The sequence below is a fragment of the Enhydra lutris genome, unplaced genomic scaffold (genome assembly GCF_002288905.1).
Source record: "Enhydra lutris kenyoni isolate GAN:26980312 unplaced genomic scaffold, ASM228890v2 scaffoldscaffold9, whole genome shotgun sequence".
NCBI classification, from domain to species: Eukaryota; Metazoa; Chordata; class Mammalia; order Carnivora; family Mustelidae; genus Enhydra; species Enhydra lutris.
Genome location: NW_019154093.1, coordinates 302,222 through 328,288, shown reverse-complemented (window position 1 = coordinate 328,288; position 26,067 = coordinate 302,222). Strand labels below are relative to the sequence as shown.

At 55.6% G+C, this 26,067-nt stretch overlaps 1 protein-coding gene across 5 annotated transcripts in view; it reads left to right on the top strand.

The window, feature by feature from the left end:
* Positions 1 to 26,067, top strand: part of LOC111143012 (AT-hook DNA binding motif containing 1) — a 63,901-nt gene that overhangs the window by 11,808 nt on the left and 26,026 nt on the right. The window contains exons 1-2 of one of the 5 annotated variants that reach the window (XM_022496416.1): positions 855 to 877; positions 1,604 to 1,721. The exons of the other annotated variants lie outside the window; for them this stretch is intronic. The gene's annotated coding sequence lies outside the window, so the exon portion shown is untranslated. Of the gene's footprint in view, positions 1 to 854; positions 878 to 1,603; positions 1,722 to 26,067 lie in introns of those variants that run through there. 5 annotated transcript variants of the gene reach the window in all.

The following is a 26,067-nucleotide window of genomic DNA, read 5'->3' as shown; positions in this document are numbered from 1 at the left end:
GTTCTCCAGCCAGGTTGGGACCCCTCCTCACCTTCCCTGAGGCTGCTTGGATTTGTGTTAGTGCTACCATGACAGAAGAGCTACCATCGTTCAAGCATTTCCTCCCCACACCAAACCCTAGGTGCCTGTTCTCTTTTCAGCTCGACCAGTTACAGGAGGGAGGCCCCATTACCCATTCTATAGATGCACAAACTGAGGCTGAGAGAAGGCAAGGGACTTTTAACATGGTTTCTGTTACAGCTGGAATTTTATTTTTTTTTATTTTATTTTTTTTTTTATTTTTTATTTATTTTTTTTTTTTTAAAGATTTTATTTATTTATTTGACAGAGAGAGATCACAAGCAGGCAGAGAGGCAGGCAGAGAGAGAGGAGGAAGCAGGCTCCCCGCTGAGCAGAGAGCCCGATGCGGGGCTCGATCCCAGGACCCTGAGATCATGACCTGAGCCGAAGGCAGCGGCTTAACCCACTGAGCCACCCAGGTGCCCCACAGCTGGAATTTTAATTCCGGTCTTTCTGTCTGTCCCCAGAACATGCCCTTAACCACCCCACCAAGAGAACTCAGGTCTCAGTCCAGACTCAGACCCTCTTTCAGGGCCTCAGTTTTGCACTTCTGGAAAACAGATGTGTGGTGGAGGGGTACTCACCATAAGCTCATCGGGTCTGTCTTGGGAGGCTTTGGGGGGCTCTGCCAGGGACATACCTGCCTCAGTGTCACCCCATGTGGCCCAGATTCTGGACTGGAGAGAGGGCAGGGCTAAATGCTGAGAGAGCTGAGCTGAAGAGGGGACACCTGGGATATATGAGCCACTTCCTGCCCTGTGCGATGGGGAGACCGAGGCCTGGAGAGGAGCAGCAACTGCGCAAGGTCACACACTAGGTGCGCTGGAGGGCCTCGTGGGATCCCAGGTCTCCCTGCCGCTTGAAAGGGCAGGGCTGGGTGTGGTGCTTGGCGGGGAGGCGGCCTCCTCCCGGGCCCCACCCACCAGCCTTAGCTTCTGCCCTGGAGCTTGTGAGCCCCCAGCTCCTAGGAGGGTGTAGGGGGCCGTTGGCTGCGTCTTTAAGGCCATGCCCCCTCCCCATCAGTCTGGGTCCCCAGTGTCAGTTGAGCCCCTCCCTTTGGAACCCATTGGGGTGGAAACTCCCTGGCAACAGCTGATGGATGGGTTAGGACCCTGACATTGGCCTGGGGCCACAGCATGACCCTGGAGGGACCAGGCTGGGGCTGGGGGCTTGGAGGGGGAATTTAAGAGAGAAGAATTAGGCTCGTAAATCTTGGAGCAACTCAGTTCTCCTCCTCCTCGACCTTAATCTCTTACCAAACCTGCTCTCCAGCTGTACATCCAAGACTGGGGCTTGAGGGACTCCACCTTCCCATTCCCTTTACCCTCTAACTGATGTGCAGCCCTTCCTGGAGTTGTAGGTACTCCCGACAGGGAAGAAAGAATTGCAGCCACTGCTCTTGGGCAGGATTAAGACCTTGCGTGTCCGGACTACTGGATTTGGCCTCAGATTCATAGTGGCAGGTAGGGCAGAGGGCTTCAATGCCTCAGTTTCCCCAGTCTTGAGTTTTAAATCCTCTCTTGGTGCCTGTCCGCTCAATCAGGAAGGAGCATTAAGACCAAGAGGGATTTTGCAGCTGCAGGACACAAGGCCCTGTCCTCAGAAGCCCCAGTCTGAGATGAGAAGCACAGCCCTGGCCTTGGGAGCCCTCAAACCCAGAGGTGAGGTCTAGAACCCAGTCTGGGCGTGTGCTGAGGTTCAGGTGGGAAGTGGGTGGTGCCGGGTAGCTGGCCTGTGATGGTTTTCTGAAGCAAAGGCTTTGGCTAGGGGGAGGCCCAAGGTGGGGGGGTAGATTAAGGGGGTTGGTTTGCCTAGGAGCTTGGAGAGCCATCTTTGGTTGGGGGTGGCTGGAAGTGTCGGCTTTCCCACAGGCCTGGGCAGCATTAAACTGGAGTTCTGGGGCCTTCCTGGCTCCCCAGGGAACCCACTGCTGCCTGGCCCTGGGGACCCAGGCGTCCTGGCGGGTGAGGGCGGGTCTCCAGCAGGCGTCCTGCCAAACCCCGCAGCGTGCTCACCAGGAATCTTGTTGCTGAGAGATGGAAAATCCCGGGCGGGCCTGCAGCTCATCCCTCCCCTCCGGTAGGAGGAGGGGCCCAAAGATTCCTTCCTGCATTTCCCCCCTCCCATCTGGGGCTGGGCTCTCCTTGGTAGTGGGTGGGGCTGGGGGGCCCAGGACAGGCCTCTAAGGCTCTCGGTCACATGTCCTGGAGCCCAGCCCAGCCCGCAGTGGGCACCAGGGCACTCTGGAGGCAGAATGGGCCTGGTGCGGCTGAGGAGAGGTGGGGGTGGGGTGCCGAAGCCAGAGGGGGCCTGGATGGGGGCCGAGCCTGGCCCTGGCCCCACTGGCTCCCCCAGGGCGGAGGGTGAAGAGTTGGTTCTCTCCTTGGACAGGAAGACGAATGATCCCATTATGGGAGCGTGATTTTATTCCACGTGTCACGGAGTCTGAGATTAACTTGCTCACCAGTCTGTGACAAACCCCTCACACCCTCACACCCAACACACACACACACACACACAGAGAGAGACACACATATCCTTGGTCTTAGGAACGCACATCCCACAGGCACAGATAAACATTTCCATAATACAACACACAGCAGAGTCTCACACACAGAGACACAAGCAGACACTCACACTTAGCTCTAGACCCACAGCCTCGGAAGCACAACATTCCCTCACACCAAGGCCACACAGACCCACGGCTCCAAACAGGCCACCCAGGGGGATGCTCGCAGCCCTACCGGGACAGGGACAGACACAGGCCAAGGACGCCCAGTGCCCTGTAGACACAGATAAACTTAGACACACATGAACCCAAACACAGTCATGCGGACAGGCACAGACCAACAGCCACACACACCGAGACAAAGGCCCAGATACATACAGAGACAAAGACAGGCACAGACACACAGCCGGCGGTGCGCACACAGGCACAGGCGTGCACACCCGGACACAGACAAAGACAAATAAATGCCCAGAGGTTTAGCTGCGGACAGATGTAAGGAGCACGCACATCTGGGCCTCCTCGACCTCCTTGCCCGGGGACATGGTAATCTGGCGCCTGTGGCTCCGGGGAGAACTCTGAGGAATCTCTCAGTCGGAGCCCCCCACCCTGGGCCCAGGGCCAGCCCCCACCTCTGGCACAGGGCCCGTGGCCGAGGCCACGGCAGCCACACCCTCACTGGAGCTCCAACATCTCTACCCTGCCCTGCCCGTGGGACACATACAGGCCTGCCGTCTCCCCCTGCACAGGCTTAGCACCGCACCCCCCTGCCCACACAGCGTTTCTCACTCGCACCCCCCCCTTGTAGTCCCCTTCTTGCTGGTTGTCTCTCCCAGCCACTCCCCGCCCCCCACCCTGAGCACACATGCACCGCCTTGAGCATCTACACCCACAACCCTCACGACACACACCCTCACCTGTTCTCACTCAGACCCACCAATCCAACATGCGGGCTCTCCTTCCTGTGTGCCCTCGCCTTCTCCACAGACCCCCACAAGCCCACATACGGGCACTCCTTTACATCCTCACCTTCTCCCTCACGGACTCATTCACAAATGCAGCGCGCACACACACACACACTCCCCGACACACATCCTCACCACTTTCTCACATGCGTGCGCGCGCACACACACTTTCAGAGCCTCCCTCACACCATCGCTTTCCTTCCTCTGTCTCTCACAAACACTCCCTCTGCCAAGAGTGTAGCTCTGCTGCAGAACAGCCCCTGACAGTATTTGTCACTGTTCTCCACCACGTCCTTGGCCTTTCTGGCCTCTGTCCCTTCTCCTCCACCTCCAGCCCCGGACACTGCGGCCTTGTGTTCTTCTGTCATTGCTCTGTTTAGCCAACAATTATACATGGAGCATCCAGTCAACGGTGCTGATTGGGCCCTGATTATTGGTTAAGCACTGGGGACGCAGGGGACACAGGTCCTTCCCGTATAGAGCTCTCAATTTTGTGACCAGTTTGTTTGTTGCTTATCTCACCTGATGAGATTTTTAAGGTAACCCTTGGTCTTGTATGTTGAGGTATGTGTAGGAATTCACAGGAGAAGTAGGGGCAAGGTGTTCCAGACAGAGGGAACATCGTATGCAAAGCCTGGAAGTAAATCAAGGTACGGTATGGCAGGAGCACAGGTGCAGTGTTGAGACTAGAGGAGAAGATGCATAGAGAGCAGAAGCCAGGTGTCCCAGACTTCAGATGCCTTGCTCACAGGTTTGGATCTCATCTAGTGGGCCACAGAGACTCCTGGGAAGACTTTAGAGCCAAGGCAAGGTGGGGAGAGATGGGAGGCAGGGAGGCTAGTTGAGAGGCTTGAGGAGTCCAGATAGGAGATGATGCTGGTCTGATCTAGAGGAGGCAAATGGGATGGGAGAAGAGACTCATTTAGGAGCAAGGACCGGTGGTGTCCCAGTTCTAGAGCTGTGACCTCGGGAAGGTCCCACAGCCTCTAAGCTGGGCCCATCAGGTGAGGATGGGACAGAACGGGAGCCAGGCTCCCGGGTAGTAAATGCCCAGTCGGTAAGAACCACTGTTGTCAGTATCCATGGGACATGGGGGACATCGAATGAGGAGGTGATTTTGTGAGCACCTACTGCGTGCTAGTACTGTACAGGGGCCCAGAGGTGTGGTCTGCGACTCTGGGCAGCTCACACACCTGAGAACCACAGGAGACAGGAGAGAGCTGAGCGTGGGGGGGAAGGCAAAGCACCCTGGAAGATTAAAGAAGGACGAGGCAGCACCCGGGTCTGGGTGGCTCATGGTGGCTGGGTGGCTCATGGTGGCACTGGCATTGAACCAGACCCTGAAGAGGCTGGTTGAACTTGGGCAGAGCTTCGGGACCATGTGGACAACAGCCCAAGGGCAAACCAAAGAGTCTAATCCGGCCCCTGTGTGAGACACAAGATTGGGGAGCCTTGGGGTGGAATCGTGGAGGAGGGACCTTGGCGGTCAGGCTGGGGTAGTCAGCATGGGGTTGATCTGTGGTGGTGACGTGGAATGGGACCATGAGAGACTCCCTCCAGGTGCTGCTGCTAAGCTGTTGCTCAGACAAATGCCTTGCCCTCTTTGGTCTCAGTGTCTCCATCTGTGTGATGAGGTGATCAGTGCTGTACAGGAGGGGATCCTGGTATGACGTCCCAAGGGTTGGTCTAGCCATCTTTGCAGGACATCTTCTGGCCTGGGATTCTGGGCCTCAGCAGTGCTTTTTTCCTGAGCACTTGGAGCAAAAGAAAGGAGCAGAGACAGATTTGAGGCCCTCTGAGTAAGAGACCCAGGAGTTTAACATGAAAAGAGGGTCATTTTTGCCAGGGTCTGACTCCAAGTTCCAGAGGTAACCTGGAAGAGAAGGCCAAGGTCCCTCTTCCCTCCTGCCCTGACCCACGCAGTGGTAGATGTGGGCCATATGCCCAGGAGGGCACAGTGCCCAGGCCCTGGCCCAAGGGGTATCAGGACCCTTCCTGCCCACTAAGGGAGGAGCAGGGCTGGAATTCAGGAATGCAGCCTAGGGCTTGGAATCCCCTGGGGCTGAGGAGCCAGGAGGCCCCTCTCAGGCTGGTGGAGGCACATAAATGCCTGTGGGTTCCACCATTGATTCTTGGGGTCACCAGAAGTTGTGGTATAAGGCAGGTTCTGGTGACCAGCCCCCCCCACCCCCCGCTGCCCTGGATCCTAGCTGCAAGGGGCCCTTCAAGCATCTTACCTGTGAGGTGGGGCTGGTAGAGAATTAATTTCCTGTGCTATTTTAATTTTGCTGTATTTAATTTGCTGTTTATTTTAATTAATTAACGGCGGGTAATCGTCTATCCTAACTTGCTGCCTCTGGCTCCTCTTCCTTTTCGGAGGGTGGAAGGCCAGACCAGGTAACTGCTGAGTTAGCCATGGAGGAGAGGGAGAGCCCTGGGGGCATGTCACTGTTCCCCTTTGCCCTTCTCAACCCAGGGGTCTTCTCCACTCTCCCTGGCTCTCCTCCAAAGGGCCCTCCCCACCCTCCCTCACTTGTGGTCCCTCCTACTCCTCCCTCCCCTCTCCCCAGTATGGCTTCAGGGCTCCCTGTGCAGTAACTTGGTGAAGAGAGGCCTGGCACAAGGCCCCTGCCTCCCTCCCCCACCCCCCCAGCAAATAGATTTTAATGTCATAGGGTGGTGGTTTAAAGGATAGGGAGCTTGGCTTGCAACCCATGATGTACTTAGGGGCTGGTTAGGGAAACTTTCAAAGAGGGGATCTGCTTTAACGGCAGCCCCCTCGCCCACTCCAGTGCCCAAGCAGCATACCCGTCTGTGGGGTCAGGCCTGTAGGATGCTGGCATGTCCACCCACCTGTGAACACATCCTTGGCATGTTTTCGATTGTTGGTTAATCTCTAGGATGGACTCTCTAAAGGAGGATGATCCCCTATAGAGATGAGGAAGTGAGGCTCAGAAAGGCTAAGTGATTTACCCAAGGTCACACAGCAACTAAGAGAGGCAGGGCCTGGATTCTGGCTGTAATCTATCTGGCTGCACAGAAAGTTAACAGTTGGAGGGAGGGGACGGGAAGTGGCTTGGGATTAGGGTAGGGGTATTAGGACCGGTAACTGGTGTCCTCTGACTTTGGAGGCTGTGGGGAGAGGAGGAATGGGTCCTTGCCACAACGGGCTTCCTGAGGTATGAGGTCCGGCTTCCATTTCCCTGTGTGTCTTCAGTTTTCTGTTTGGAACTGAGGTTTGCTTTGTCACTCGCACTGTACCCTACCAGGGGGATCCTTTCTTGGGTAGGTGGAACCCATTTACCATATTCCAGGCACTCTTCTAGCTTTAGAAATAGATGCTCATTTAATCAGCTAGTAGCCCTGTTATTATCATCTTTATCTTGCATATTAGAAAACCTAGGCTTAGAAAGGTTAAGTAACTTGCCCAAGGTCCCACAGCTCGTACCTTGTGGACAGCCTTTGAACTTGGAACACGGAGATCCAGAGTCCTTGTTCTGAGCTACCATATGTCCTACCCTCTTCATGCTGTAGGTGGGAGATGGAGTCCTGAATTCCCCAGAGATGTGGAATCTTGGGGGAGCCTGGAGCCTAAGTTGAAAGGGAGATCTGGCCCCACCCTCACCAACCCCAAATCTGCTAAGACCTGTTCCATGGGAGGAAGCAGTCAGAGCGTCAGGGTGGGCCTGGCTAGGAGGTGCAGATCAGCTACTGGAAAACCTTCCGTGGGGCCTGGATCACCTGCTGCAGTGCTGGCTGGGGTCGGGGGAGGACAGTGAAGGTGGACCTCAGATGGCGCCCTCAGAGAGCTTGCCTCCCGACTGGAAAAACAAGGGAGGTGTGTCTGAACGGTTACCAGCAGTTGTATAAGACAACAGGAGAAAAACATCACAAAATGTGATGCAGAGGGGCGCCTGGGTGGCTCAGTGGGTTAAAGCCTCTGCCTTCGGCTCAGGTCATGGTCCCAGGGTCCTGGGATCGAGCCCCGCATCAGGCTCTCTGCTCAACGGGGAGCCTGCTTCCCTTCCTCTCTCTCTGCCTGCCTCTGCCTACTTGTGATCTCTGTCTGTCAAATAAATAAATAAAATCTTAAAAAAAAAAAAATGTGATGCAGAGGGAAAGAGTTTTGAGCTTTGAATCCCCATGTAACCTTAGGTACTTGACTCCTTTCTGAGCCTCGGTTACCCTGTTTGTCCAGGGGAAGTAAGCATGGCACTGACTCTAGGATTTGATGAGGCTCACATGAGATAAAGTGTGAAGGGTTTGAGCTCAGGAGCGGGGGGCTCGGTGAACATCCCATCTAGATGCTCAGGTCCCACCTCTGGAGAAGGAAAGGGTCTCCCCCCCCCGCCCCCACCCCACCCCACCCCAGGGCTGCCCTTGGAGCAGATCAGGACAGGAACAGTGAGGGTGAGGAAGGCCATGAGCGTCTCACCTTTGGAGTCAGGCCGCTTGGGTTTAAATCCCAGAGATGCTGAGTCGCTTACCTTCTCTGGACCTTGATTTCCTTGTCTATAAAATGGGTATTATAATAGTGGCCCCTCTATTGGGTGTTGTGAGTATTAAACTAGTTAATTCATTTATTCAGTAAGCAATAGTGAGCACCCGCTAGGTGGCAAGCATACTGCTACTCATAGCAAATAATAAGTGGTCAGTACATGTTAGCAATCTTACTAGTATCCTCATTATATTAAGGGTGGCTTGTTCAGAGAGGAGGCTGAGGCTTTTAGAGGGGATGAGCGACACAGTAAAATGCTGTAGAAGTAACAACAGGCTGATTTATTATTGAGCGCTTACTGTATGCCAGGCATGTTAGCTCCTAAGGCAGGTACTTGTATTGTCCCCATTTTGCAGATAGGAAAACAGATTTTGCAGATAGGAAACAGGAAACAGTGTAGTGACCTGCCCAGAGGAACGCAGCTAGGAAGGGCTAGAGCTGGAGACTGAGAGACTCGGAAGCCAGGCTCTTAATTACAAAGCTGTAAACCTGCTTAAGAGATGGTATGGGGTGGGGGCAGTGATCTAGCAGAGGAAGGAGGGAGAGACCTCACCAGGAGGGAGGCAGAAGTGAGCCAGGCCTCCAAATTCAGGAAACAGTGAGGGAATGGACCAAGTCCGCATTTGCTCCCTCAGTGGTTTTTCCCAGCAATAAACAAGGTATGAGCTCAGGGAAGGGAGCAAGTCAAGACCGGAAGAGGTGGGTCTCGAGAAATGAGCACAGTGGACAGAGATGGGGAGCCCGCTCAGTCCAGGTGGAGCACACTGTATCAGCAAAGGCCCTGAGGTAAGAACGAGCAGCTTGGCTTAGGGCTGAGAAGTGGAGGAAATGGCTCAGAGAGGTCAGAATAAGGGTTGGGAGGACTGCTGGCCTCAGGGGCAGAGGGAGAGTGGCAACCCCAAGGAAATAGGGAGGGTGACAGATTCAAGAGGCTTAGCTAATATAGAAGTAGAAATAAGCCCCCATCTGAACAGGAAATAGAGCAGAGTGATCTAGAGGGCAGGCTCTGGAGTCCAATCCTAGCCGGGCTGCTTCCTACCATGTGATCAGAGCAAGTCACTTGAGGTCTCTTTTTTCAAAATGGGGACTCATGAAAGTACCCATCTAAGATGGAAAGACCCATGAGAAGTGGTTAGCACAGTGCCTGGCACACAGGGAGTCCTCCATTCATTCATTCCTCAACTACCAAGTGCACACTTCATGTCGGGTACTTTTCTAGGGCACACAGCAGAGAACAAAGTAGAGTAAACAGAGAACAAGGTAGTATCCCTGCCCTCAAGGAGCTGACATTTAGAGGGTGAAACGGTTAACCCAGAAAGAAGTAAAATGCATGGTGTGTGAGATGTTGCTAAGTGTCACAGAGAAAAATGAAACCGGGAAAGGGCTTGGGAAGGACCGGGGTTGCAGGGTGATTGCAGTTTTAAGTAAACATAAATGGAGGTTATCGTTAGTATTGTTCATGCAGCAGGTTTTTGTTTTGTTTTGTTTTGTTTTTTAAAGATTTATTTATTTGACAGAGATCACAAGTAGGCAGAGAGGCAGGCAGAGAGAGAGGAAGGGTAGCAGGCTCCCTGCTGAGCAGAGAGCCCAGCTCGGGGCTGGATCCCAGGACCCTGGGATCACGACCCCAGCCGGGGGGAGAGGCTTTAACCCACTGAGCCACCCAGGCGCCCCATCGTGCAGCAGGTTTTAATAGAAAAAGTACCTTCCAGTCTATAGGGCATTTTTCCTTCATGAGAATCACTCAAGATGTAGGTATTTGCTGTCCCCATTTTATAGATGAGGATGTTGAGGCTCAAAGAGGGGAATCAGACCCAGGAGTCATAATTCCGAGGACAGTGCTGACTCCCTAGGACTCCCAGCGACAACGGAGTGTTATTCCCAAAAGTCTAGAGGACAGAAGGCCTAACGGGAGGAGGTTAGGATACAGCGGCAGGAGGGGAGGATATAGCAGCAGAGAGGACAGCTTCCCGGAGCCAGAGCTGCGGTCAGCATACCCCAGCATGGCCTGATCAGGGTGAGTTCAGAGTGTGGCTGGACCCAGGGGCAACCCTGAGGGCAGAGCGGGGGCAGCCGCCTGGGCCTGAGACACTGTGTGATTGAGCAAAGGGGCAGAAGCTGTCCAGAACAGAGTGAGCGTGTGGGTGGTATGGAGACCATGGGGAGGGGGAGAGAGGCGAGGAAGAAGTCAGCTCCACTGACCAGACAAGAGGCCGCAGCGAGGAAGAGTTTGGCGGGGGCCAGGGCGGGCTGTGGGGGCTCTTGAGTGTCAGGCAAAGGGCCTTGGCAGCTGTAGGGAGCCATTACAGGTTTGGGAGCAGGGACATTGTGTCATGAGAAGGAGACTGAGGAAGCCGAATGTGGCACGAGGTGGAGGGGGCTCAATGGAGGCATTTTGGAGGTGGGGAGGCCACTGGGGGACTGTCACAGCTGAGTGGGCGAGATATGGCAAGGTCAGATCGGAGATACAGCTTGGACTAGTGGGAGAGGAACCCGGGAGACAAATTCCTGAGATCTGCCTCACACTTTCTGAGGGGCCCTCAGTTAGTCCTTTTCCATCTGTGTGCCCCTGTTTCCCCATTTGGATTGAACTGAAGACCCCTTTTTCTCCTCAACATTTGAGCTAAGGATCCATTTTGAGAAGATGATGGGCCTTCTCTTCAGAAAAATACAAAAACAAATTTTGGCTAAAATTCTGTGAGGTTTTACAAACCTGCCAAAGTCCATCCATGGAACCAAACTAGATGATCAGGAGTAATAAAAATAGCAACTAGCATTAAATGCTTATTACAGGCCAGGGGCTGGGCAAAGTGATACACATCATGATCTTGTTAAGTCCATTCAACAACCCTGTGAGGTAGGTAAGTACCGTTATTGTTATTATTATTCTGCTTCACAGATGGGGAAACTAAGGAAGCCTAGAGAGGTAGAGTGACTTGCCCCAAGCCAAAGCTGGAGTTGAAGCCTGGGTCTGTCAGTGCGAGAGCCCAAGATCTTCACTACTAAAATTAAGGCTGGGATTCTAGGATGGAAGAAGGGGACGTGTCAAGGATGGGTGGATGTGAGAGGACTTTCAAAGAAAGCTGTGAAAAAGCTGAGCTAGAGGTGAATGGTGGAAAAGGGGCGTAGTGGTGCCATTCAGACCTGACATGATAAGCATCAGGTGGTTGGGGGTGTGGAGCTAGAGATGAAGACTCCATTTAAAGCCCCCTTGTCTAGCTGCTGGCGGATTGGTATCTGTCCCACATGACCCCCAGCTAAGTGACCTGCTCTGTCTTTTAGGTGAGATTCTGCTCTGCCCCCTTGGCAGAGGAGGGCTTACTGCTGACTCTTGGACACAGCCTCCTGTGCTGTCTCTGGAATCATCCCTCCCTCCCCATTCTCAAATGGGCTTTGATCCCTGTAGGGCACTTCAGAAGCGGAGACACCCTTTCCATCCCAGAAAAGAGTAACCAGGGCCATCTCCTGAGATCAGAGTGGAATCTGGGACCCAGACAGCATGTGGTGCATGTCAGGCTCTGGTTTAGACCCTGGTCAGCAGTATCCTCTAAGGAGGAAGGGATCTAGATTAGACTAGATCATGGTCTTAGGCTGGAATCTAGATTTCTGGTGGGTTGGACTTGTTGGTCATTTAGAACAGAGGTTGGCAAAACTTCTGTGAAGAGTCAGATAGTTAAAAAAAAAAATTTTAGGCTTTGTAGACCATTGGGTCTTAGTCATGAGTACTCAGCTCTGCTATTGTACTTTGAAAGCAGTCATAGACAATGCATAAATGGATGAGTATGGCTGTGTTCCCATCAGACTTGAATTATAAAACAGCAGGTTGGATTTGGCTCTCGGGCCATAGTTTGCCAACCCTTACTCTAGAACCCCATTCTTCCTAAGGGTATCTTGATCTTAAATCTTACTAGACAGCAATCTAAGCAAAAGGTTGTGGTGTCAGACTGTCAGGCTGGTTAACATGGAAGAGAGATCCACGGTCTTGCTGGGATCTAGGTGTTAGGAATTGGTGAACAAGAAATTAGTAATAGAGAGTGGTTTAAAACAAACTAAGCCATAATCTCTGGTGGAGCCTAGATTCGCAGAAGACTGGGGTGGGAGTGGTGTGGGGTGGTGAGATTCAGACCAACACATAAGGTTGTGGTCTGAATATAGGGAAGTGGGTGAGCTAAAGCCACACAGATATTGATCTAGAGCAGGCAAAGTCTTGGCCTTAAGCCAGAGTACCATATGATCTAGAACAACACTGTCCAATAGAAATGTAATGGGAGCCATGTATATAATCTTTGTATGTGATGGGAGTCATGTATGTAATCTCCCTTCATCCCTAGCTCCTCCACCTCCATGGCTCTAAGTGGCCACATTAAATAAAGTAAAAAGAAATAAGTGAATTGATGTTAATAATGTAGCAACCCAGTATATCCAAAATATTATCACTCTAATACATATAATCATTATTTAAAGTATTGAGATATTTTACTTTTTTTTTTCATATTTCAGACTTCAAAATCTGATGCATATTCTGTGCTTATGGCACATCTTAATTCCAATTAGCCACGTTCCCAGTGCTCAATAGTTAGTTTCTACCATATTGGGCAGCACAGGTTTAGAAATGGGCTTTTCTTTGGGACCATGATCCAGAGGAATCATCAGCCAGAATGATCTGGAGTAAATAGAGTTGGACACACCAGAGGTTATATATACTCTTAGCAGACTTGAACTGGGTGTTGGCTGGCTCACCCTGGGAGAGCATCTTTTGCTGGATTGGGAGTTGGAGGCGGGGGTCCCTCCTTTGTAGTCCTGACCAAGTGGCCTCCAGCTCTTCCCTCCCTCATCCCAGTGTCACCTCTGAATCTGGAGTCTGGTCTGGCCTGGCAGGTGGGGGTGGGGCAGGGTAGCAGCTGGACCCTTGAGGGAGCAGGAGCTCCACCCCTCCGAGCCAGCTGCTGCCAGCCTTCCTGGACTGGCTCTGTGGAAACAGGGGGCCCAGAGACAGAAATAAACTGCCAGGTTTCCGGGGCGGAGTGGGGGGCCTGCCAGCCTTTGTGCTTCCTTGCTGGAGGTTGAGTGGGGGCAGGAAGCAACTCCATGCTCTGTCCCAGGCTGTTACCCCTCCATGCCATCTCCCTTCATCCCTAGCTCCTCCACCTCCATGGCTCTAAGGCTAGGCTAAGTCTAGAGTTTGGTGGATTGGTGAACCCTCTGGGCCCAGAAGCCTGGGTCAGTCCCTTGGGAACAAAGGGTGATTCCTAGAGCTCTGGACATAGCTTTGTGGCCATGGGGTTAGTGCCTGTGAGCTCATTTCTAGGACTCCATCCTGGGAACCCTGCTAGCTGCCCCAGGGCAGAAGCTGAGCAGATTCGGAGGGCTGCAGTGGAATGTTAGACTAGGAATTGGAAGATCTGTTTTGGATGCTCACCCCTGCCACTAATTGGCCAAAGGTAACTTTGGGCAAATGACACTTTGAGCCTCCGTTTCCTCCACTCTAAGAAGGGGCAGGATTTGTCCTGCTTGTCTCGGGGCACTGTAGTTCAGTAGTTAACTCAGACTCTGGAGCCCAAGTTTATCTGACTCTGGCCCCTTGCATTGGACCTTTGGTAGATCACTTAACCTTCCTGGGCCTCAGTTTCTACATCAGCGAAAAGGGAATATTACCTACTTTATGGGAACCTTATCATCCAGTGAGTTAACCCATGCAGGGCAAATGCTCAGTGTTGGCTATTAACTATTGGTAATTGACAAGTTCAATCGGGTTGTAAGTGAAAATGCATTATTTAGATGTAAGGGATTCTTGCCCTGGAAAGAGTTTTCTCGGACCCCCTCATTTTATAAATGGAAAAACGGAGGCTCCCTAAAGGGAAGGCGTTTTGCCCAAAGAGAGGCACACAGCAAGCAAAATCCTTATTTGGTACCACTATATAAAGCCAGGTGGCACATCCCCAATTTACAGGTAAGGAAATCGAGGCCGGTGATTGGCCACTGGCGCACAGTGGCGCTATCCAGTGAGGCCTGAGTCCGCCGCTAGGGCGGGAGTGCCCAGGCTGTCAGTGCTCGTCCGAGGAGGGGCGTACAGGTAGCGGGCGCCCCGCAGCCGCCGCCCGAGCCAAGCGCGCTATTAATAATCCCGCCGCTCCGCCCGGGCCGAGAGCGCAAGTCCCGACTGCCGCCGGGCACCTCCCGGGCCTGGACCGGGGCCGGAGCCCGAGCCGGATCGCGGCGGCCCTCCTCTTCCACCCGCCACGTGACCCCCCCCCCCCCCAACTCCGCGGGCAGCCGAGGGCCGGGGCTGGCGGAGGGCGGGCCGGGGGCCAGGAAAAAGCCGAAAACACCGAGGTTGGGCCGCTCCCCTCCCGCTCAAAATAGCCCCCGGCCGGGGCTGCCACGCATTCCGCCGGGCCCGGGGCGCGGGAAGGGGCGGCCGGCCCGGCCCCCGCCCGGCCCGACGTGGCTGCCTAGCCGGGTTGGGGTTGGGGGGGGGGGGTGGCGAGGGCGGGCCGCGCGGCCGGCCGGCATGTGGCTCTCCTTCGGGGAGCCTTGGCAGCCCGGACTGCGCGCTGCGCCGGGATGATGGAGAGCTTCTGGAATTTCCTGCAGCTGGAGAGCGCGGCCGGCCGGGGGAGCGGGCTGAGCGCGCGGCTCGGGAAGGGGCGCCCCGTAGCCCGACCCTAGGGGGCGCCTCCGCGGCCAGGGCTGTGGCGGGGGGAGATCTTCTTACCCGCCCCCAGGCCGCGGGAGTGGAGGGCTGCACACCTCCCCTCCCCCTGCCGCTCGTTTCGGGTCTGGCGGGGGTCCAGTCCCGCCCCTCCCGGCCTGGGCGGCGGAGAGGGGCCAGGTGCAGGCAACGCCCCTCCCCCAGCCGCCTGGTTTCCCTCTCGGCCCGTCACCTCCTCCAGGAGTCAGAAGCTCCGCGGCCTCATCTAGGAGGGGGGTGGCAGGGATCAGGGGGCAGCGCAGGCCTGCCAGGTAGCCTGAGAGGCAGAGGCGGCGGCGGCGGCGGGAAAACTCGGAGGCGGACGTTCGGGCCCGAGAACGGCTGGGCTTGCAGACCAGAGCCTCCCTACTTGAGCAAGAGGCGCCCCAGGGCTTCTAGGAGGGAGGCGAGGCCGTCCTCTCTCAACACCCCCCCCCTCACGGCCCTCACCCCCGGCAACCGCGGAGCCGGTGGGGGGCGGACGTGCCGGAAAAATCCTGGACAGTTTTCTGGACGTTGGCGGCAGCCTTCTTTGGGGGCGGATCTGCACCTTGCAGGTCCTGAAGTCCAGAAAAGGGCTCCCGGGAGGGAGGGGGTTCCTTTTAGAGGAACCCTGAGATCCAGGGGAGTAGGTAAGTGACCTCTCAGGGCTCACTCTTGGCACTGTGGGTAGGGGGAGGGAAGGAGGTCTACCTTGCCCTTTGTGGGGGAGGGGAAGAGATGCTTTCCCACACTTTGCAAGTTCCAGTACCATTTGGCCTCTGCAAACTGTTGAGCCTTTTGGCAACTCAGGCACCTCCCTCGCCTGGGGTGGACTACCTCTCCCTTTGCCAAGGGTCCCTGTTCAGCTTCCATTTCTCGCCCCAGCCCATCACACCCTCACCATGTTCAACAAAAGCCTTAGAGCACACTGGCAGTGTGACCTTGAGCTAGTCCCTTCACTCCTTAGTCCCTTTGCTCATCTGAAAAACTAGATAATAGTAGGTAGGCTGTGGCCTTTTTGTGGAGCTTAAAGTTGCACAATGTTTAAAGCAAATTACCATATTGTCTGCACAGAGTGAAGACAGGAAATAAACGGCACCTGTGTAATACACCACCTCATTCAGAGCCCTTAAGTATTTGAATCCCCTTCCCCTCCAACAGCCCTGCGAAATTTGGCTTCCCAGGGTGGGTAGTGGCTCTCAGTAAGGCTGAGGAGGATGGAAAGATGTTGATTTCATTGTGTTCATTTATTCATTGAGCGCATAGTTAACGTTGTTCTCAGCTAGCTCCATACTAGGGGAGAGATCTCTGAATGTGTGTTGGGAACTGAAAACTAGGACAGGTCACTAAACTCTCTTAAAGCTGGAAGGGCCCTTAGAAGTCCTTCCTGCTCGGTGAGCTCTTAGTAGAGATGGAGAAACTGAGGCCAGCAGAGGGGGCCTGGTCTCACAATACTCCTGCAGTTCCTAAGGGGTGGGGGTGGGGGTGGGGCCTGGCAAAGAGCTCTGGGCTGGGGGAAGCTGGGGCAGCCCCTGGCCTGGCTCCCTAGGGTATGGCCTAGGCAGGCTGAAAGCCTGGTGGAATTCTTCTTTCCGCTCCCTCCCATCTCCGTGCTGACCTTTCACTCCACCTCTGCTAGAGTGGGTGCGGGTGGAGCCCAGATATTCAGATTCAAATTCAGATCCCTGTTGGCTCCCCCCTCAGCCCAGGATGTTGGGCCTGGGCCTGAGCCTGGGCCTGGGCCTGGGCCTGAGCCTGGGCCTGGGCCTGGGCCTGGGCCTGTGTCAACTCCCACCCTTCCCTCCCCTTCATGCCCCCCCACCCAGTTCTCCCTGTTTCCTGTTGGATTGGCCTTCCTTATGTACTGGAAGGAACTCAAGGCTCCATTTGTTGTCTGTGTGAACTTGAGCAAACTGCCCCACCTCTGTGAGCCTCGATTTGCTTTTCTGCAAAATGGAGTTGACATAAAAGCTACCTAGCAGGACACCTCTTTCCCGAGCATCCCAGGCTTCCTGGCAGAGATTTATTTAAATAATAAAAGGCAGCGAGTCCTTAGAATGTACCTTGAAGGCCAGGTATGGAGAACAAATCAGTCTTCCTTTACCTTTGGTTTGGCAGCTAGTTTGGGTCTCAGCTTGGTGGGGGTGCCGATAGGGGGAGCCTGGGCTAGGGGGTGGGGTAGGGATGAGTGTCCATCAGATCATTTTTTTTTTAAAGATTTTATTTATTTATTTGACAGACAGAGATCACAAGTAGGCAGAGAAGCAGGCAGAGAGAGAGGAGGAAGCAGGCTCCCCGCTGAGCAGAGAGCCCGATATGGGGCTCTGGGGCTCGATCCCACAACCCCGGGATCATGACCCGAGCCCAAGGCAGAGGCTTTAACCCACTGAGCCACCCAGGCGCCCCTCCATCAGATCATTTGGCATAGTCCAGATTCGAGCAAATTTTTGTGGCCCAGATTCCAGGGCTGCCAAGTGCCTGTCTCTGAATGCATGGCTGGGCAGTTCTCAGAAACTCACCTTTACGACTGTAGACTCCCTCTCCCATTGAATCTAGCCCCACCTCCCTCTGCCTCAGGGAAGCCCTCCAGGGCTGCCTGTATCTCTACAGTTTCTCTCCAGCCCTTAGAGAGCTTTCAGTGAGGGACTGCAGAAGAGAAAGGGACTGGAAGCCACAGTGGGGCTGTGTGACTTTGGGCAGCTGCTTCCCGTCTCTGGGCCTTGGTTTCCTCGTGCATAGCAGGGAAGGCTGGATTAGTGACTCCCTGAGGCCCCTTCCAGCTCTGACAGGCTCCGAGACTGTGTTGACTGATGTATCCTAGGAGATAGGAGCACACAGAACCGAGTCAGATGGGAGATTCCTGTGGAGGTATCCCCACCTCTAGAAGACTGAAGAGCCTCCCTTCCCCAGACACACCATTCAGGGACACTGGCCGAGATTGTGGTGGGTGGAGGGGGCATATCACCCAAGTGAGTGATGCTGCCGATTCCCAGGGTCCCTGTTGTCAGTAGAGAGGCCCAAGAATAAGAGCTCGTGTCAGCCCGGGGCTGTGAGACTGCTTGCTTCTAGGGGAAGGGAATGTGTGTGTCAGTGACCAGTCAGCCTCCAGGGATTTGGGGGTGGGTGGGGTGGGGGAAAGGCTTGCAGTGCTCAGGGCAGCTAGCTTGTGGGATGGTGTGACCAGAAAAGCGATTGCAGGGGCAGTATATGGGGCGGGGGGGGGCAGTGAACAAGACAAGAAAGCTGGCAACGGGAGAGAAAGAAACATAGATGAACCAGAGAAGCCAGGCTTTGGGTTAGGACAGGCCTAACTTCCCAGCCTGACTGGGAAGACACAGTAGTTCTGCCTGTGCCTAGGTTTGTCGGCTTGTCTGTAGGTGTTGAGCTGAACTGCACTCTTCTGAATCGCAGTTGTCCTGTTGTATGGGGTGGCGGGCGTCCGTGCAGGGGTGTTGTCAAGGTTTCCTGAACAGTGAGTGTCTGGCTGTTGGAGGGGTGTGTGTGCACAGGATGGTATTTATTGTACGGCAATAGGCAGCCCGTGTCCATTTGGGGTGTTTATCAGATTGTGCTAGAGGCATCGGTTCTAGCTGTTAGAAAGCTTCAGAAAGCTTCGGCTACATTAGGGAGATTGCCTGGCTGTAAGGGAAGGTGTTTTCAAGCTGCAAGCGAATCCTGGCGGTGTTTTGGGTGCCTCTTCCCCCTCCATCTCTTGGGGAGGGAGGTCTCCTGTCTTAATCAGTGCCTCCGCAGGTAGGCAAGCAGGCGGTTGCTAGCCTGCTCACACTTGCAGTAATTTTACCACGGTGCCTAAGTCAGGAACAGGCGTGAATTGACCTTTTAACCCCTTCCCTGCCGCAGGATTAGACTGTTTCCTGTTCAATCTCCTCCAGAACCAGTTCCATCCCGCCTGGGGGGCCCCCCCAAGGAGCGGATAAGCAACCCCCCCATCTGTTCTCTCCTCCCTCCCCCTTGTTGAGCCTTGGGGGGCATGAGGGCCAGGCTGGTGCAGGGTCTGGCAGGAGCTGAGGGCCCAGGCGGGAGTGATAAATATTGAAGAGGAGGGATTTCGGTGTGGGCTGGAGCAGCTGCAGTGGTTCGAGTGTCACACTATCTCTCCCCAGGTTTACTGACCCATTTCCATTCACGCGGCTGCCGGTTTCCTAGCAACGGCAACAGTCCCCCCAGAACAGGCGGAGTGTGTGTCTGCCATTAGCGACTGCCGCAACTGTGTCAAGGTTACCCCGCTCCCTGCAAACCCACCCCGGCGGGTTTGTTTTCTGCCAGCGCCTGGCACTCACGGTGCCAGCCAGGGAGGGGGAGGGGAGGGGGCTGGGGGCCAGCCCAGGGGCTTGGGTGGGGGTGGGGGGCCGAGGAGGAGCTGCAGTTCCCGGTCCAGTGGGAGCCAACTTGGACTGAGGCCGAAGCAGCTGCCCCCCCCTTGGCTGGTGGAATTCCTGAGCCCAAGGGGAGCAGGGGGCGGGGCTGTCCCTCAGCCCTGACCCCCGAGATTCCAGAGCCTGGGGGGAGGGGTGTGGGCCGAGGGGCCTCTGGGAAGCCTGCCTGATCTGACCCCACCTGGCTCGTTCTGCTCCTGCCCTGGCTTCCTCCCACTTCTGCACAGCGACGTGCTCTTCCCTGCTCGGCTCGCAGCTCTTTGTCCCAACCTCTGTGCCTAGTCTCCCCCATCAGACTCCCCAGGGCAGGGTTATATTTCTCCCATCAGACTAGGGGCTCCTGAGGTTGGGGTTCGTGATTTGTTCTTTCCTTCTCTCTCCTCAGCACCAGTTCTTGACTGTTTTTCCAAATGTCATGGGAGATGAGATTAAACAGTTGGGGTGGCAAAGGATAATTTTTCTTACCGGGGACTAGAAGGGCAAATCCCTCATTCCACCTCCTCAGTGAAGTCAGTTCTGCTTGCATGACCCCCCCACCCCCGCACTGCCCCGCAGCACTCAAATGGGAGTGGCCATTACAAGTAAAGTTACCTTTCTTTTCACCCTGAAAGCATGGCTGCAAAGGGTTAAAGCAGCTGCGCAGCCCCCCCAATCTTGCCTTGGTATGTGAGCTCCCCCAGGCTTGGGGGATGGGAGGATGGGGGGTCTGTCGCCTTATAGCCACTCATGTGGTCAGCTCAGACCTGACCAGTCACATTCCTGCCCAGGAGGACTGGGGCTTGTGGGGGGGGGGGGCAGGGGCCTGGAGGGGGCTGGGTCGGTAGGAGTGGAAAAGGGGGGTACCAAGAAGCTGGAGCAGGGGGCTGCTGAGAACATGGAAGTATTGTGCAATATAAACCCCAGGCAGCCTGACTCTACCTCCCGTTCCTCTAGGCCTCAGTCTCCCTGTCTGTCTTCCCTGTTTGCACCTGCCAAAACATTCCCATGATCCACATAGCTGTGATACAGGTACAGACCTGGTCCCAGTTCTAAACAAAGAGAAGAGTGTGGCAGAAGCGGTTTCTGACATGCAGGGCGGCCCAGAGACTTGTGGGTAGCCTCCAGTGTGACTTTCTGGGGCTTGGAGGAGGTCGGCTGGGTGTTTGGCTGGGTCAGAGGCTCTGAGATCTAGGGTACAGAGCAGGCTGTGCTAGACAGTAGAAAGAGACCTGGGCGGAGCCCCAGGAAGCCTGGTTCTCTGCCCAGCCCTGTGACTGACTCCCCCATGGCCTCAGTCTCCCCATCAGAGGGGCTTAGGCCTATCGTCTTTAAAAGTCCTCCTGTTCTCTAAGTCAGTGGCTCTGGGTTAGGGCTGAGGAGTAAGGGGCAATGGTCTGGAGGGATGTGGGACGCTGCCAGCTCAAGGGGGAGTTTGCAACGCGATCCCAGAGCGAAAATAGCCCAGGTCATTTTCAGCTGCTTAGGCTGAGGGAGGTATCTGATCCTGGCAGGGCCGGGCAGCTTGGGCAGGGGGCAGGGAGGAGCATTCTGTCAAGCCCTCTGGGAAACCGGACCCCATGATGGGAGGGTAGGGCGAAGTTGGCATGCTTAGCTGGGTTTCCTGAGACCCTCTGGGTCCTGGCAGATTCCCCACCCCCTCCCATGAAAAGATAAGGAATGCAGAGGGTTAACAGGAGGTGAGGGCTGTACTCTGGTCCCCTTTGGGTCCTGGCCTGGATGAGGTGAAAGGTCAGCCCCAAGGAGTCCAAGCACAGCTGGGGCAAGAGTAACCTGATCCTTCTCCCTAGCCAGGCTCAGGGGATCACAGAGCCGCCTCCCCCAGGAAAGGTGCTTTGACATCCCCAGGAAGGAGTTTGTTTCGACTTGTTCCCAGCAGGGGTTGGGGGGTAAGGGAAGATCATGGCCCAAGGGGTCAGGGAGAGCTGCAGGCCTGGTGCCCCAGCCAATCTGGCAGTGCTTTGTCATCCTGGGGTCAGGGGAGGTGGAGGTGAGCCTGCTGGAAAGGTTAGAGGGAGCCTGTTCTGGCCCTGCTCTACTCGGTGCCCCATTTATAATGACTGACGGCCAGCCCTGGAGATGCGAAGCTTAGAGGTAGGACACTCTTTCCCCTCAGCACACATAAACTGTCTGAGGAGTGAGAGAAACTGCCTGATTCTAGGCGGTGACATTGACATGTATTTGGGGTGGGGAATTACACCTTGACTCTGAGATGGGTTTGCCCTCTGTGGTTTTGTGGGGGGGGGTGTGAAGGTGTAAGAGTGTGAGGTGGTGTGATGATTGGCAGAAACAATACCGAGAAGAACAGGGCTCTGAAGTCAAGTTTGACTTGGGTTCAAATCCTTCTGCCCTAGGTGAGCTAGTTAACATAAACCTCAGTTTTCCCACCCACAAAATGAGAATAATACCACTCCCCACAAAGGGTAATTAAAAGGATTGGCACAGAATAAGTGCTCAGTAAAAAGGAACCCCTAATGGGTTTCATTGTGTGCTAAAGTCACAGGTGATGCAGTGACCCTGCTGAAGCTGGAGGTCTGACTCTGGCCTCAAGGAGTTGGTGAGCTACAGATGGTCTGAGGGAGCTGGTAATTGTGAGAATGTGACTGGATCAGTGTCTCTAGAGCTGCATGTGAGGCTGTGGGAGTATCCAGGTCACTTGGGGTGGGATGGGGTGAGATGAACGGTGTTGAGCCTGTGGCAAACGGTGGTTGGGGCAAGGTTCTTAAAGCTGACCCCTTGGGCTGGCAAGGGCCCCCTAGTCCCCACCCCGGCAGGCTTTGTGCAGCAATGTGTGGGTGTAGCTGTCCCCGGAGTGTGGCCGTAGGTATGTTTGAGAAGACGCAGGCATCCCAAGAAAGAACAAGTCGCCTTTTGTACGCATGCAGCCCGGGGCTGGGCTGGGCCCTCTCTGGGGGATCCCCTGTTTCCGCGCCCAGCTCCCCGCCCACGGACAGCGCCCCAGCCCCACCCGCCACCTGATGGGGGGTTGGCGGTCAGGTGGCCTGAGCGCCCCCTCCTGGGGTCTGTGCTTCGGGCCTGGGGCTAGGGGTCTGGGACCTGAGGCAAGGGGAGTGCCCGAAGCCCTGGCACCGCCCCTCGTGACATCACTCCAGGTACTACCAATCCCTGGGAGCCCTGCCCACGGGTGCCCCGCCCCCAGGCGCCAATCTCCTTCTATCCCGAGGCGCAGTGGGTGGAGGAGGAGGAGGCAGGGCCGCCTTGCGGGGCAGGGAGACCACAGAAGGCCGCCTCCTTCCTGCCCTGGAAGGGGCTCAGCTGGCGACCCTGAGACCTTAGAGCTCAGCTCCCCTTCAAGGACCTCACAAGATCTCTTCCGGAGCATTCTACCTTCTTGCTCACCTGTCCAAATCTTAACCAGGTACCACTTTCTTCAGGAAAGCCTTCCAGAATCCTGCCCGCCCCCCCGCCTTTTTCCTGATTACCTACACCCTTTTAGTGACCCTCTGTAATAAAGGGCTGCTAGTACACTACTGCTCCTAGCTAGCTGCAGTCCACCGGACAGCTCACTGTGTACCAGACTGCTCTGTATTTTTCCTGGAATAGCTTACCTGATGGATCTCAGATTGTTTTCCACTTTGTATAAGAGTCTTTCCCACCCATTGGATTGGGAGTTCCTCTGGGCAGGGGTTGCAGACACAGCCTGGCTCAGAATAGGCTCTACCAGATGTTTGGGGCTGGAGGATGGATGAGGCTTCAGAGGGAGAGTACCCAGAAGTCACACAGCAGGCAGGTAGACCAACCAACACTGGAAATGGCGTTTCCTGGCCCCATTCAGGTTTTTGGTTCTGGTGTGTGCCTGAGTCAGGAGTTGCACAGAAAGATGCCCCAGACCTTTTTCCTCTAGGAAGGCCTTTGCCTAGCCGCTGAAGATCAGAAGGGCCCCGAAGTCTGTCCTCCTCTGTGATCCATACCAGAACCCCTGACTTCTGGGAGGCAGAGGTGGAGATGCTGGGGGACCTGGGATGGCTTTCACAGCCAAACGGGCCGTTCTGGGCTGTCTTGTGGGCCCAGTAATTGGGGGGTACTGGTTCTAGGGACATAAGGATTTAGCTGGCAGGTGGGAGGTTCCAAGTTGGGCAAAGAGGAGTTGCTGGGATTCAATGTATGTGGGGGTTCAATGCAGGAGAGGCAGAGATTACGCTGGGCCAGCACTCCCAGCACCAGGCTGGCCCGGCGGAATGCTGGGAGGCCCGGGGGATGGGGCCAGGCAGCCAAGGTGTCTCCGGTGGCACAGAAGCAGTTAAGAGCTGCCTCAGCTCGTTCCTTCAGACAATTAGTGACATCTCGCTTGACAACACCACACTGAGCCGATGCAGACCTCAGCCCCCCTCCCAGCCCCCCCACGGCCGCTTCAGCTGTTTATTCTTGGGCTTTAACAATTGGGATTCTGACTTGGAGGAGCGGGCGCCCCGCGCTGCCCTCTGACCCTCCGTCGCCTTGGCAACTGGAGCCCGGTAGGCCTGGGCTCTGCGTTAGGATTACAGATCCTGAATTCACAATCTTGCTGCTCCCCTGCAAGCAAAAACAGCAGCAGCAGCATGTGGGAGCTTCAGCTAGACTGGAGGGGATGGAGCTGGAGGGTCCCCAGGGGCCAGCCTGCAGCGCAGGTGGGAACCTGGGAGACCCACAGGCGACCTGTGGAGTGGTACCCACCCCCCCTCCAGCCTCCATGGGGTTGAGCAGGGCCCAGAGCCCTCCTCGGCGCCAACATTTCCCATCCTGTCTCTGGAAACTTTCTTTCTGGTAGAGCCCCGAGGGCAGGGGTGAAGCTTCTTCATTGCCCCCCCCCTCCCCCCCGTCAGCCCCCTACCCTGCCCAGAACTCCAAGTGCCCGCCGGCCGTGCCCCCGCCGGCCGGTCCCCCCCCCGCCCCCCGCCCTGGCCACCGGCCCCCCTCCCTCCCCCGCCCCGCCCCCTCCCCCCCCCCCCCCGACCGCCCCCCCAGCAGCCAACTGCCCCAGCTGAAACCGGAGCCGATGCATCTGTGAGCCTCATGCCCAGACCCACATTCCATTTCTGTCCTCTGTCCCCCCCCCAGCTCTGGCGAAGACATCTCCCCCCTCTTTGTGCCCCCTCCCTGCTCACTCTGTGCTGTCCCCCCCCACCCCTTCCCACACACTCTATCACTTCGTGTCTCCCCCTTCCTCCCGCCCCATTCTCTGAGTGTGTCTCACCCTCTCCGACTGTCTCTGTTGGTCTCTGGGTGTGTCAATCCCTGTCTGTCTCCAGCTCCCTGTGGTGTCCTTAGTTCTCTGTGCCTTGCCCTGTCTGTGGCAGGCTCCTTCTCCATCTCTTCCCCTCTGTGTGGATCTTGCTCTCTCTCTCTCTCTCTCTGTCTTTGTCTCTGCCTCATCCTGCTTGTCTCTCTATGTCTTTGTCTTTTTCTTCCTCCTCTGTCCCTCTCTTCTGAGTCCCTTTTGCTGTGTTCCTTCCTCCAGCATCCTGTCCTCTCTCCCTCCTTTCTCTCTCTCTCTCATCCCCACCCTCCCCATCTCCTTCTCTTTAAGCCCCATTCTGCTCTGTGTCTCTTGCCCCCCACACTCTTCCTCTGTCTCTCTCTTCCTGAATCGGATTCCGTGCCTTCCCTTTGCCCTCCCTCTCTCCTCTGACTCTCTTTAAATACATAGATTTCTTTCAAGTTGTCTTCCTCTGTTTTCCATTTGGTGATTTCCCCATGGCCCCGGGTTTGGAACAGGGATGGGGGCCCTCCAGATCTCCCCAAAGGATTCCCTTTTCAGATAGGGGCCAGATGTGCTGGCACCCCATCTGGCACCTGTAGTTGAATCTGAGATGGGGAGGGGAGGTTCTAAGGCCATAGAACCTACAGGAGGTGGGGTGCCAGAAGCCAAGATGCCAGCCCTCCCTTTCTGGGATTTTAGAGTGCAGATTCCAACCATCTAGTCTACCTTCTAGGAGCCCAGGTCAGGGCAGAAGGTAGTTTCAGGGGCTGAGCTGGCCCAAGAAGCCCCCTCACTGTAAGAACTCAAAGAAGAGCATGTCTGGGTCTCACAGATCCCTGGGATTGGTCTCCTCCCCTGCTACATTGATGACTGTCTGTGATCGTACCTCAGTTTCCCCCAGTGGCACAAGGGTGCCTTGCTCTATCTCTGACTTCTTTAAAGTACTTTGAGTTCCTGGAACAGTTAAAAGTTATGCAGAACAGGGAAGGGGTAGAGGGGCTGCTGGCCCTTGTTTACCAACACCAGGGGGGACTCTAGCACAGAAGAGTCTGTCTGGGGCAGGGGTAGAATATGGGTCTCATCCCCTTAAGTATAGAGTGGAGGACAGTGCCCCACCTCCCCTCGCCCCCCACTCCCCAGGAGTACCAGACCCTTCTGTCAGGCCCTCCCTCTCAGTCTGAGTAGTGGCCTCTATCTAGCTCTCCTCCCTGCCACTCTCTTCAAGGAATGAACTTGGAGTCATGAGAAATAGGCCCTGGGGTGGGGGTGCCAGGTCTCCAGGGCCTAGCCCTTGCCTCTGGGTGTGATGAGACCTGGTCAGGCAGACAGTTCTAGGACCCTGGGGTCTGGGCACTACTCACCAAGGGGCCGGCGGGGGAGTAGGGGTGCCTGGGGGAGGAGGGTTGCACGCAAGGCATGCTGGGCCCCCTCGGTGGGTGGGTGGGGGGAACAAAGCTGGCATCGAGGCCTCAGCTAAAATTAGCCGCTTCCCTGCGCGGGAGCGAGCATGCCTGCCAGCCGCCCAGATCGCCGCTGCCTCGGCAGGCCATCTGTCGCCACGTTTCGCTCAGTCCCCCAGGGCTCCCCAGCTCCAGCCATCCCCAGGGGCTAGAGGGACTCTGCTCTGAGACTGTCCCTGGCCAGGGCTCTGGGCTCTGTTGCTGTCATGCTGTGTGACCTCAGGCTAGGCCTGTCCCTCTCTGGACTCCTGTAAGATGGGTGGGCTCTGGAAACTGATATCCCAGATACCCCCAACCTTCTAAGCACCAGA